Genomic DNA, 12,157 nt, shown 5'->3' with positions numbered 1-12,157 from the left:
ACAATGGTAATAATTTGGGATGCATTGGAATCATCTGTGCAGATCTTCATGTGTTGCCCATCAGCAAGGGGTGCCAACAATAGGGGGCTCTGGGTGTCTGAGCACCCACATTTTTTTGTTGTGGGTGCTCACACCCACGCTACAGGGCCCCCAATGCAATCTCCGAGGTCTCTCAACGCCTCGGACAGCATCTCCAGACCTCGGAACCTGATTTCTGGTGGCACCTTTTACAGAGTTGGACGAGTGTTCTACCTAGCTCAGTACTGTCTACACCAGTGGCAGAGATAAAGAAGGGACATAGTGCAATGCTCATTCAATTCAGAGTATCTCTAAGTAGGAGATGGATCAAATGAAGGCAAGATGGATCAAGGGTTTGCTTTGGTGCACAGCAGCTTCCTATATTCCTTTGAGTATTGTTGATAAGAGACAGAGGAGGAGAATGGTAGAGCTAAGCCTGAAAGAGGTGAGCTGGCCACAAGCCTCTTTTTACTTGCAATGCCTTGTTCTTCCACCAAATAGTTCAGAGGGGCTTGTGTTTTTATATCAAGGCTATTGCTCATCCAGCTTCAGGAGTAGAACTGGATTGTGGTTTTTAAAACCACTTTCTGAGCTGTGTGTTTGCTCTCTTAAAGCACGTATTGCAAGGAAGGAAGTGGTGGGGAGTCTGTCATGGGCAGAGGTGACAGAAGTTAGTGGAGATGTGCAAAAAAGTTTGCATGTTGACTTTTTTTTTTTGGTCTCTGAAGTTCTTGCACTTTCTCTGCCCCTCTTTATTGATTAAATAAAATTTAATAGTCTCTGAAAAAATAAATGAATAAACATAGCATTGAGTTTATAGTGTCATTTTACGTAAAACAGTAATGGTCAATGTTTGCTCTCCACATACATGTTAGCAAATTTCTCCCACCCAATTTTGCAAACATGTCTTGCACTTTCTGAAAGACTCCATTCTAAGATGACGGGCATTTGCTCATCCATTGACATCTATCACAGCTGAGTGTTGTCACTTAATCTTTTTTGACCTGTTTCAATTCATATGTGTGTTCATGTGCTTAGGAACACAGTCAAGGCCAGATTTAGGTTTGATGAGGACCTAAACTACAGAAGGTAATAGGGCCCTTTCTATGTCCAGCTGTCTTTTGTTGACAACAAATTCTCACTTTTGTGTGTGTCGATTATATGCTATATGGTAATTTATGGACCTAAAAGGTATCTAAAGCCATTTGCACATGTTGCCATACAACCAGTCCAAGCAGAATGTAGGCACCCTATATATAGAAATGAGCAAACCAGTGATATTTTAGGGATCAGGCTACTTACATCATAGGAGCCTACACAACACAAAACACTGTTGCTGTATGTAGGTTTTATTTTATTTTTTTATCTTATATTTTGGAAATGTACATCCAGTTTCTTTTCCTTTAATTTTTTTGGGGCCCCCAAGAGAGTGGGGCCCTAAGCTATAGCTTGTTTAGCTTATACGTAAATCTAGCACTGAACACGTGGGACGCAGGTGGCGCTGTGGGTTAAAGCCTCAGCGCCTAGGACTTGCCGATCGAAAGGTCGGCGGTTTGAATCCCTGCGGCGGGGTGCGCTCCCGCTGCTTGGTCCCAGCGCCTGCCAACCTAGCAGTTCGAAAGCACCTCCGGGTGCAAGTAGATAAATAGGGACCGCTTACCAGCGGGAAGGTAAACGGCGTTTCCGTGTGCGGCTCTGGCTCGCCAGATGCAGCTTTGTCACGCTGGCCACGTGACCCGGAAGTGTCTTCGGACAGCGCTGGCCCCTGGCCTCTTGAGTGAGATGGGCGCACAACCCCAGAGTCTGTCAAGACTGGCCCATACGGGCAGGGGTACCTTTACCTTTACCTTTTAGCACTGAACACAGGGGGCTGCTTTCTGTTGAGTCGGACATTAAACCATGTAGCTAAGTGCTGTCTGCAAGGAGTGGCGGAAGCTCGGCAGGCAGAAATCTTTCCAAGCCTTGCCTGACGATGCTGTGAGGACTGGACCTGGACCGTTTTATTTTTTTGCATTTATATCCTGTACATGTGGTTTCCAGGCTGTCACTTACCTGGCCATTGACTGGCTCCCGACCTGCTTAGCTTCACCAAGGTGATGTCCTCCTGAGACTTTTCCGTTGATCTGTGACCTTTCAGAGCTGCATTTTTATCTGTCTTAATCCCTCCTCTCCGAAATGCATATATACAGAAGTGTGTAGTGGTCCAGGATTGGGTGAGAGCGGAGGTGGCTGAAGAGCCATTACTATTTGTGCAGCAGAGTCCCTGTCTCCAGGGTCCTAGACCAATTTGCATGGTTGTAGGTGCAATGCTGGCAGCATACCACCTAATGGGGCAAGGCATTGTAAAATATGCATCACAGTTCAGACTATTTATTTGCATGAATCCATGATGGCAGATTTAACTTATTTATAATGGACTTTTGACACATAATATTGCAATCGTATAAAGCTAGGGTTTATTTAACTGTAGACTAAGAAACAATCTGTAAATATTTTAAATTGAAGCTCTCACCACTCATCAATTAGGGCAGTTTGCATGATAATATGGTGTATAGAATGCCTGTACAGCAAACTATTACAATATATTTACCGGTATAGTATTTAAGACCCTTAAAATATAGTACAGTCATACCTTGGGTTACAGACACTTCAGGTTGTGCATTTTCGGGTTGTGCACCGCGCTGAACCCGGAAGTACTGGAACGGATTACTTCCGGGTTTTGGCGCTCGCGCATGCGCAGAAGCACTAAATCGCGCTTTGCGCATGCGCAGAAACGGTGCTGCGGGTTGCAAACGTGCCTCCCACACGGATCACGTTCACAACCTGAGCGTCCACTGTATTATATAGTATTTAAGACCCTTCCTTTCCCAAAGCCATCCCCAAAAGTAGGCATTGCAGTACTTTTTGGAAGGCCATGAGGAAGGTTCTCATCTTGATCTAGAGCAGGGGTCGGTAATTTCTTTTAGCCACGGGCTGGTCCACTGTCCCTCAGACTTTGTGGTGGGTTGGAGAAGCGGCACTGGGGGGGGGGGAGCTGGAAGAAGAGGCGAATGAGGCAAGTAGTCCTCAGCCCCAGCCCCAGCCCTACTCACTGCGCTTACCTTCCCAGGGGCTGCCCTTGTGGGTAGGCAGAGGGAGCTCATCCGCTCTGCTCTCTGGCTCACAGGAGCACCAGAGCGGCGGCGGTGGAGGGAAGATGAGCGGCGCGAAAGGTCTGGCTCCAGAGAGGGACTGCTTAAAATGGCGCTCAGCCAGCTCAGCCCAGCCCCCTTCCTCCTCTAGGCAGGGCTGGGAGAAGCCAAGAGGAGGGAGAGAGGGAGGAGGTGTCGCTGGGGTGTGTGCGAGGGGGGGGGGAATGGAATGGTGCAGGGGGAAAAATGGCGCAGCCCGAACAAACAGAATCCCCATGCCGATCCACGGACAGTCTGTGGGCCAGATCCTGAAGGCGATTGGGCCTGATCCGGCCCCTGGGCCTTAGTTTGCCGACCCCTGACCTAGAGAAGTGCTGTATTTTTCTGTGTATGACTAGGTTTTCCCCCTTAAAAATAATGTCAGAAATTAGGAGGCGTGTTATACATGGGGGAGTCTTATAGACGGGAAAAAATACGGTAATTCTAGAGGATTGAAGCCAATTGCTGAAAAGACCCTCTTCCAACTGTTGAACTAAGTAAATGAGGGTATATATGTAACTTAAGGCTAGGCACTAGTCTTCTGTCTATTGTTTGCTGTCCATTAATTGGCTGGTTTTTCCACAATAGAAATTAATTTTATTTAGAAAGACGTGTGGAGTGAAAAACAGCTGCTCTACCTATTCTGGGCAACGCCGACTCAAGATCTGAACATTTGAAGACCCGCCAGCTTGAGAACTCTCAACTTCACCGTCTTTATCAGTTCTGGCCTTTTAAATTTAAAAAATGCATAAGCGCAATTGCTAAGCAAATAAGGGAAGTGCTTTCCCACATGATGGCTCGGAACGGAGGAGTTCTGCTGGTGCCAGTATTATTGAGGCTCTATTGTTGGCTCTGACAAGTCATCAAAGGAAACGGAATTCCCATATCAACTTGTTATTAATGCTGGAAGTGTTTACAAGCTCAGTTCAGGTTTACTTAGCAGCCAAGAGAGGTGTGACTATTGATAAAAACTCGGAAGTTGGAGATTATAGCCCCAATTTGGACACAATGCTTGGTGTCCGCTGAATGTCTTTTTTCTTCTTCATGCTCTCTCTCTCTCTCTCTCTCTCTCTCTCTCTCTCTCTCTTTCTCTCTCTGTCCACCAATGTTCTTGTTAGGTATATAAATACGGAAATGCTGTATGGTGCCGATTTCTCTGTGTGTAACTGTTTTTCCAGGCATCCATCGACTTAGAATTGCTCATTAGATTGGCAGATAAGATGGCACAAGCAACTCGTTTGCAACTTTCCTTACTAATTTTCTTTAGTTTCTCCTCAATTTTGGATACATGTTTTAAGTCATTGCGGCACATTCAAAGCATGGTTTGTGTGTATGCAAATAATCTTTGTCCTTCAAGAACTATCCTGCTGGTCACCTTACAGTGGAATCACTATTTGAACAGGGATAACTTGTCTAATCTATGCTCTCATAGATCAGATCACTACAACGTAATCTTCCTTTGAAAACTGTCCATAAACTTCAATTAGCGCAGAAATTATTTGTTAAATTTATACCCTTCCCTTCCTCCAGAAGGAGCCTAAAATGGCAGATGCAATGCTGTTAAAGCATTAAAGTTAAAATGAACTAGCAAGTTTAAAACATCTGACAGCAATACTCTCTCGGCAATAATTTCAAAGGTGCCTAGAACAGAAACATTCAGCCTTCAAATGCTCAGGCAGACAGGAATGTTTTTAAACACCACCTGAAAGTTATAGAGAGGGGGGTCAGACACATTTTACCAGGAAAGGCACTCCACAAGCACGGAGCCACCACAGAGAAGGTCCTGTTGTGTGTCTGTGTCAACTGTGTCTGTGTCATATACAATAATCCTGCAACTTTCACGCATGACCCCCATTATCTTTTTCAACGTGTCTTCCAATATGTACCTACACAGACCCTTTGATTTTTATCTGAAGCTTTCCTTTGAGAGATTCAGAGGGTAGCAACAAGGGAAGAGGCTTCCTTTTCGTTCCGAGTTAAAAGCTTTCCTCAGTCTTTGATGACAGTGCTTGCCTGTTCTTAGTTTCTGGTTCTGCTGCTGGAGTTTTGTAGATTTTCTTAACAAATTGCATGCTGCTATTATTATTATTATTATTAACCTTACCACCATCCATTCTTATGCTCCTAAAAATTGTAGTATGTCACTCGGAGACCTTTTGTATGTCACCAATAACAAACAAGTTCAAGAAATAACAATAATGTGGGATCTTCTCTGGAATAGCTTTCCTGTCAGATTTGCCTCCATGGAAAAGTTACATGGATAATTGGTTCAGACCTGCTAAAGATTAAGTCATCCTGTAATTGCCTAATGTGGTGACAGATTGGCGCAGCATCTCTGAATCAGTAATTGGGGGGATGGGGCAGGAAGCAGCCTGAGCACACCTAAAGCTGCCTTAATCTGAGTCAGAACATTAGTTCATCTATCCCAGTATTGTCAATTTTGAATAGCAGTCGTTCTCCACTGTCAGGTGAAAGTCTTTCAGATCCTTTAAGTGGAGATAACCAAGTGTTGAACCTGGAGATTGACTGTGTACAGAGTACAGTGGTACCTCTGGATGCGAACGGGATCCATTCCGGAGCCCTGTTCGCATCCTGAAGCGAGCGCAACCTGCGTCTGCACGTCATAGCTGTCAACTTATAGATTTGAAAATAAGGGACCAGCAGCCTTGAAAATAACGGACCAGCAGCCAAAATAAGGGACCTGCAGCCTTACCTGTTCCAGGCACTCCAGTCTTCCTGTCCTCTTGCAGTCTGGTCAAACTCATGCTAGTTAGCTTCGAGAACACTGTTCAACCAACTTTGTAACCAGAGGTTCAACTGAATAGAATCTGAATCACATGCACCACAAGGCCTATGCAGCCTCAACTTAAGATGGCTTCCCGGCCTGGCTTTGCACTGCAAAGTTTGCAGCAGCACGTGCAACAAAATGGCGTCCAGCATTCAAAACCCCCCTCAGCTTGCATTAACTAGCCACACACAAGGCATGCAAGCTCCACCCCCCAGTCGTTCTTGGACTTCTTATTGGGTGAGCAACACAGCCAAGCAACACAGTTGGAGCCTCCCTCCTCCCTGGCCGGCAGGGAGGGAGGGAGAGGAGCTGCTTCCTTTGAAATTTAAGGGACATCATTTAAGGGACATCCATCAATAAGGGACAGCAGTGGGACATGGTGCTGGAATAAGGGACTGTCCCTTCAAATAAGGGACACTTGACAGCTATGCCGCACGTCTGCATGTGCGCAGGTCATGATTTGCCGCTTCTGCACATGCGCGTCATGTCATTTTGAGCATCTGCACATGCGTGAGCGGTGAAACCCAGAAGTAACGCGCAACCCAAAAATGCTTAACCCGAAGCTACTTCAACCCGATGTATGACTGTATATGCTCTTTTACTGGCCAATGGGGTATGATTTGAACTGCTGAGAACAAATGGATCCGTCTTAAGTGTGCTTCTTGAATAATTATTTGTCTTTATATCCTGCCAGCCTTTGGTCCTGGAATCAAAAACGGTGTACAGTGGTACCTCGGGTTAAGTACTTAATTCGTTCCAGAGGTTTGTTCTTAACCTGAAGCACCACTTTAGCTAATGGGGCCTCCTGCTGCCACTGCGCTGCTGGAGCACGATTTCTGTTCTCATCCTGAAGCAAAGTTCTTAACCTGAAGCACTATTTTCTGGGTTAGAGGAGTCTGTAACCTGAAGCGTATGTAACCTGAAGCGTATGTAACCCGAGGTACCACTGTACATGTTTCAAGGCACTCTTCTATCCAGGCACTGATCTGCTTAGCTTCAACAAGGTGGTAGCTTCACGTGGCTCTGGAACATACCCTGGGAACGATACTCAATTTAATTAAGGATTGGCACACCAAAGGCTGTGACTTGATAGAACCAACTCCCTTGCAAAGTCTGCAGGATGAGTAGACTCCATCCTGGAAAAAACATTGCAACACTTCTATGTTCTAGCAAACGCCCAGTGGGTGTGTTTTTGGATCAAACTAAAAACACACACGGAGAAGCTGTACGCTTTGCTGGGGCTGACTTGCACCCAGTTTCCAAACACTATTGTCTAGAGTGTATATGCATTTGAGGACCATTGTGTTTGTAGTGGATAAGTCTGGACTAAGACTGGGGCCACCTAGGTTCAAATTTCTTCTTGGTCATAAAGCTTGTTTGGCTGGTTTGGGGCTGATTGCCTTCTCCCAGCTTCAGTCTCTCAGGGCTGAGAAATTAGTGGTTAATTTGCAAGCCACTTAGAGGAAGAGCAGAATATAAATGTGATAGATAGATAAATAATACAAGCAAGCGCGTTTTTTCCTGGAGTAGCTCAACCCAGGAAGGAGAACATACCCTTTTCACCTTTTACCTATTCTGATTATTTGGACTAGTTTGATGTCTTTCCCCGACTTCTGGAGGAGTGGTGACAGTACAGGAACTAATGTGTTCCTTGGCCTTTTCTGCGTTCCTGTGGCCTCCACTCTTAGAACTTTCATCTGCTGTGGAGATTGGTCTCATTCCCAAGGCTGTTTTGTTCTGGAGTGCATTGTACCTGACAAGAGTCCTGCTGGATCAAGCCAGACACCCATCTAGTCCAGCACTCTGTTCTCATCGAGGCCAACCAATAACCACATGAGCACAGCAGTGCTCTTGCCACTTGCAATTCTCTGGCGTTCAGAAGCATGCTACCTAAGTACAGGGAGAAGAACATAGCCACCAGAAGTTCGTGGCCTGCAAGCGGGTCTTCTCTGTGGCAGCTCCTAAGCTGTGGAATCCCCCCCCCCCCAAAGTTGTACATGTCAGCTTCCTTATGCAGCTTTCAGCAAATGCTGAGGATGTGTCTCTTTACCCTGGCCTCTTTGACACTTGAGATGTGTGTTTTCAGGATCCACCCTATAATTTGCTTTAACTGTTACTGACTTCTGAATTTTAAATGGTTGTAACCTGTCCTAGGACCTGGTGTTGAAAGGGGGTTAAAAAATATAATGACAGTAGTTTTGGCCATCCTTGTGACGTTGGACTCTTATTCCCACCCTCTTCAGCCAGTGTGGTCAGTGGTTAGGGAAGGTGAGAGGAGCAGTCAAGCAACATAGAGAGGCACAGGGTCCCCATATCTCCAAAGGGATTGGAAAATGGAGACATGAGACATTGGATAAGGATGCTGTTCCTGAAGACCTTGCTTTTTGTCAACTGGTCACAGGTAGCTCAGTTTCAACTTTTTCTCATACAGGTAGAATTGCTGAACATTTGGAAAATCAGGTTGGCCCATGGGCATGAGCATTAATTGTCGAGCCAGCTCTTGCAGTCTCCTTGTGTCCATGCTATTACATAATCCATTGCATAACCAAAAGAACCTGACTAAATTAAAACCTGGTTAACATTTTCTTTTCTCTTCAGTCCCATGCTTGCCTTCTCTCTGCCTGCAGCTGTATGGCCTAACTGAAATCTACCATGATGTTTATGAATAACGGGACAGGTTAAAAGCAAACCATGCTGCTGTGAGTTTGGACTTGTAGTAAGAGCCCTTATTGAACCTATATGGCCCATTTGGTGATGTGGGCGTACAACAGATGGCTCAGCATTAGGGGCAAGTGTGTGTGTGTGGGGGGGTCACACTTTGTATGGGGCTTGTAAATAACCACTCTCCTGGTGGTGCACAAGGCTGTCCTCTAGGTCAGTGTTTCCCAACCTTGGGCCTCCAGCTGTTTTTGGACTACAACTCCCATCATCACTAGCTAGCAAGACCAGTGGTCAGGGATGATGGGAATTGTAGTTCAAAAACAGCTGGAGGCCCAAGGTTGGGAAACACTGCTCTAGGTCAGTGTTTCCCAACCTTGTGCCTCCAGATGTTTTTGGCCTACAACTCCCATCATCCCTGACCACTGGTCTTGCTAGCTAGGGATGATGGGAGTTGTAGGCCAAAAACATCTGGAGGCACAAGGTTGGGAAACACTGCTCTAGGTGACTAGATAGGGATGCTATACAGTCGTTAGGACTTCTCAAGAACTGTTTATTTTTATAACTCCAAAAGAGCTGTTAGTGGGCCTGGCAGCAGTTTTGAGGTGTGTGTGAATGTACCGTACTTAAATTCGGGGGAACTGTGTGTGGGATGAGAGGATTAAACACATCCTTGCCAGCATTGTTGTTCAGTTCAAAGTCAATGCTGATCTTATGTGGCAAGTGCAGTTTGGATCTTCATTTGGAAAGCACTGATTTTATCTTGGGTCCTTGCCCTTACGGGAAGAAGATGCTCTCGGGGCTCTATATATTCTGTGCTAAAAGACTAATCTGTATTAAGACTATCTGTACTAAGATATCCCGAATTATGTGATGCTTAAAAATCATGCAAGTTAAAGAAATCTGGTGGGTGTTTTGCAAATTTCATTCAGCTTTTGCTAGTCAGAAAAGGGGTGAGAAGAAGCTATATTGGACATTTGAAAGCCAGAGTGTCGACCACTGGGAATTTTATTCTGAGCTTCTGAATTTCACAGCAGACATTGCCGATGCTCTTGCTCACTTGAGGGGTAGAATGTTGTGGTTCCTTCTTTTAAAAAGAAAGAAAAGAAAGTTGACACGTTCTCTGCTGAATTCTTTGTTCAGTATCACATTGTTCAATCTATTCTGCTGGATTGCAGTGCACAGACTGTTTCCTGAGAAGACAGTTTCGCATTGAATCTTCGTTTCTGTCATCTTGTAGGCTGTGTAATAAATGGCTCTTACTGGGTTTTTTTGTGTGTGATATTTTCTTTCGCAGGCGATCATTAGGTGTGTGGTGGCTGTAATATTTTGCTAATGCATGTGGTGTTTAGGTGAAGTGGATGTCACGAATGGAGCTGAATTATAGCCTATTAATCCCCCTTAATGTGCTGCAAGATCAAGCCTTTCCTCTAATGAAAAAAAAAATCAATCTCTCCTCCTTCCACCTCCAAAAGCCTTTTACTGGTTTTATACTTCCCACCTGAAGGCTGCAGAGTTCTCTATATTCTTCACATCCCGTTTCACTTCTGAGTTGTTGTAGATTATGGCAATGTTGGCGGCATGCGTGTGTTTGTGTAGGTTTTTCTTTTCTTTCTTTAAGTCACACTGCACTGAGTTAAAACACAAACAATCCATCTGGTTGTACTCTGACTGGAAAGGAAGAGCTTGTTCAGAGTCCTTACTCGAAATTGAGTTTCCAGATGCTGTAAAGCTTCCTATTCCCTTCCAGATAATAAAGTACTTTACCAGGCATGCTAGTGGTGAACTCTGTTCCATCTGCACTCACCCTGCTTGACCAATGTCCGTTCTTTTCACTACCCTGTAAGTCCATTCCCACATGCATTTGAATTTGTATTTTTTATGCAATTATTTCATTTGTCACAGAATTGTAGAGTTGGAAAGGGAGCCCCAAGGGCCATCTAGTCCAGCCCCCTGCAATGCAAAGGTGTGGCGTGCATGGCTCTCCCCCTCATTCAGTCGTCACAGCAACCCTGTTAAGTATGTTAGGCTGAGAGGCAGTGACTGGTCACCCAGTGAGTTTTATGGCTGAGTTGGGATTTGAACACTGGTCTCACATGCCCTCATCTGACGCTCTAACCACTACAGAACACTGCCTGTCAGTGTGAGGAGCAATTTCGGTTATAGCAGTACGCGGTCCCTTTTGTGTTTGTCTCTGCCTTTTTATTTTTTCTTCTTCAAATTTCTGTTATGGCAATTAAGTAGCAACAAGGCATGCGTGTAGATAGCTGTGTGCACACTTAAAAAAAAAAAACCCTCCTGAGGAAGTTCACATGCATACGGTCAGGAAGTTGTAAATTTGCTTGTGCAGTTTTGGAGTTGGGGGTGATGTGCAAATCTATTCAAGTCTACTGTTTCCTGCAACTATATGACAGCATCCCTCTGTGCAGGAGCATGCTAAGCACAGTCAGATAATAAGTGAAAGCAATTGTAAATTCTCAGCACACATTTTTCAGGTCGCTGGTGTGGAGATGTTTAATGTGTGATGTTTTCTGCAAATCTGAGGAAAGAGCAAAGTGCGGTTCTGTTCAGGAGCACAGCAAAAATAGAAACACTCCCGGAAAGGAAACTTTGTGGAGTTGTGGGTGTGGAAAGGGGAGTGGCAGAAAGTGATGGTTGAGCCGCCCCCCCCCAAAAAAAAACACCAAAATAAAAAATCTGCAACCCTGAGTGGAGCAGTTTGGAGCCCAATTTTCCCCAAAGTTATCAACAAAACTTTAGGTTCCGCTTACCAAAAAGCTCTTCCAAGGACACAAGTGTCCAATTTTGCTTCACCCTCTTTTTCAAGATGCATCTTTAGGGTGTGCAGCTACACATCTTCAACAAGAAAATGGTTGGACTTGTTGCCTTTGTTTCTGCTGTTTTATTTTTCTAACTGCGGCTGTTGAGCCTTGCCACCCCTTCCTGCCTTAAGTGCCTTATCTGCTGTATTGTAAACCCTTTTTCTGGTTGTCTTAACAGCCTCTCTCGCCCAGGGGGAGAGAGAGATGTATAAAAAGGGTCTTTTCACTACCAAACAGGAAGCAGAATGAATAGCAGGAACTTCTGATAATGCACCGTCTGTGTAAAAGAAAGAAAGAAAAAGAGCCAAGTGTGTGTGTGTGTGTGTGTGTGTGTGTGTGTGTGTGTTGGTGTTGTGTGTATGGCGTTGAGCAACGAGGAGGGGGAATTTGTCTCTGTGAAATGTACCAGAGCGATGATTAGACCCACAGGAGGTATCCAAGACTTGCTGAGTGTAATTAATACTTGTGGCTGAAGAATGTTCCCTCTTCAACTAATTATAAACTTGCTGCCCAAAGTGCTGACCCAGGAAATAGCTGCCTGGTTTTTTTTTCTACACAAGAAGTTCCCATATCCGTACTTGAGGGTGCTATGATACCACTTTAAACAGTTGTGGCTTCCCCCAAAGAATTCTGGGAGCTGTAGTTTCTCAAGAGTGCTGAGAGTCGTTTGGAGGTTCCTGCTTCCTTCACAGGGAAGTCCC

General features: G+C 45.0%; 1 protein-coding gene and 1 long non-coding RNA gene across 14 annotated transcripts in view; both read left to right on the top strand.

The window, feature by feature from the left end:
- AKAP13 (A-kinase anchoring protein 13) overlaps positions 1-12,157 on the top strand; it is a 246,566-nt gene that overhangs the window by 20,892 nt on the left and 213,517 nt on the right. The gene's annotated exons all lie outside the window — the stretch shown is intronic.
- On the top strand, positions 8,384-11,219 carry LOC310830944. Its single transcript, XR_014557709.1, has 2 exons — positions 8,384-8,850; positions 9,139-11,219. It is a non-coding gene; the product is annotated as an uncharacterized lncRNA (long non-coding RNA).

Source organism: Podarcis gaigeae, assembly GCF_964106915.1.
Source record: "Podarcis gaigeae genome assembly, chromosome: 14".
Taxonomy (NCBI): domain Eukaryota; kingdom Metazoa; phylum Chordata; class Lepidosauria; order Squamata; family Lacertidae; genus Podarcis; species Podarcis gaigeae.
The sequence above is the reverse complement of the archived record's forward strand: the minus strand, read 5'-3'. Positions and strand labels throughout refer to the sequence as shown.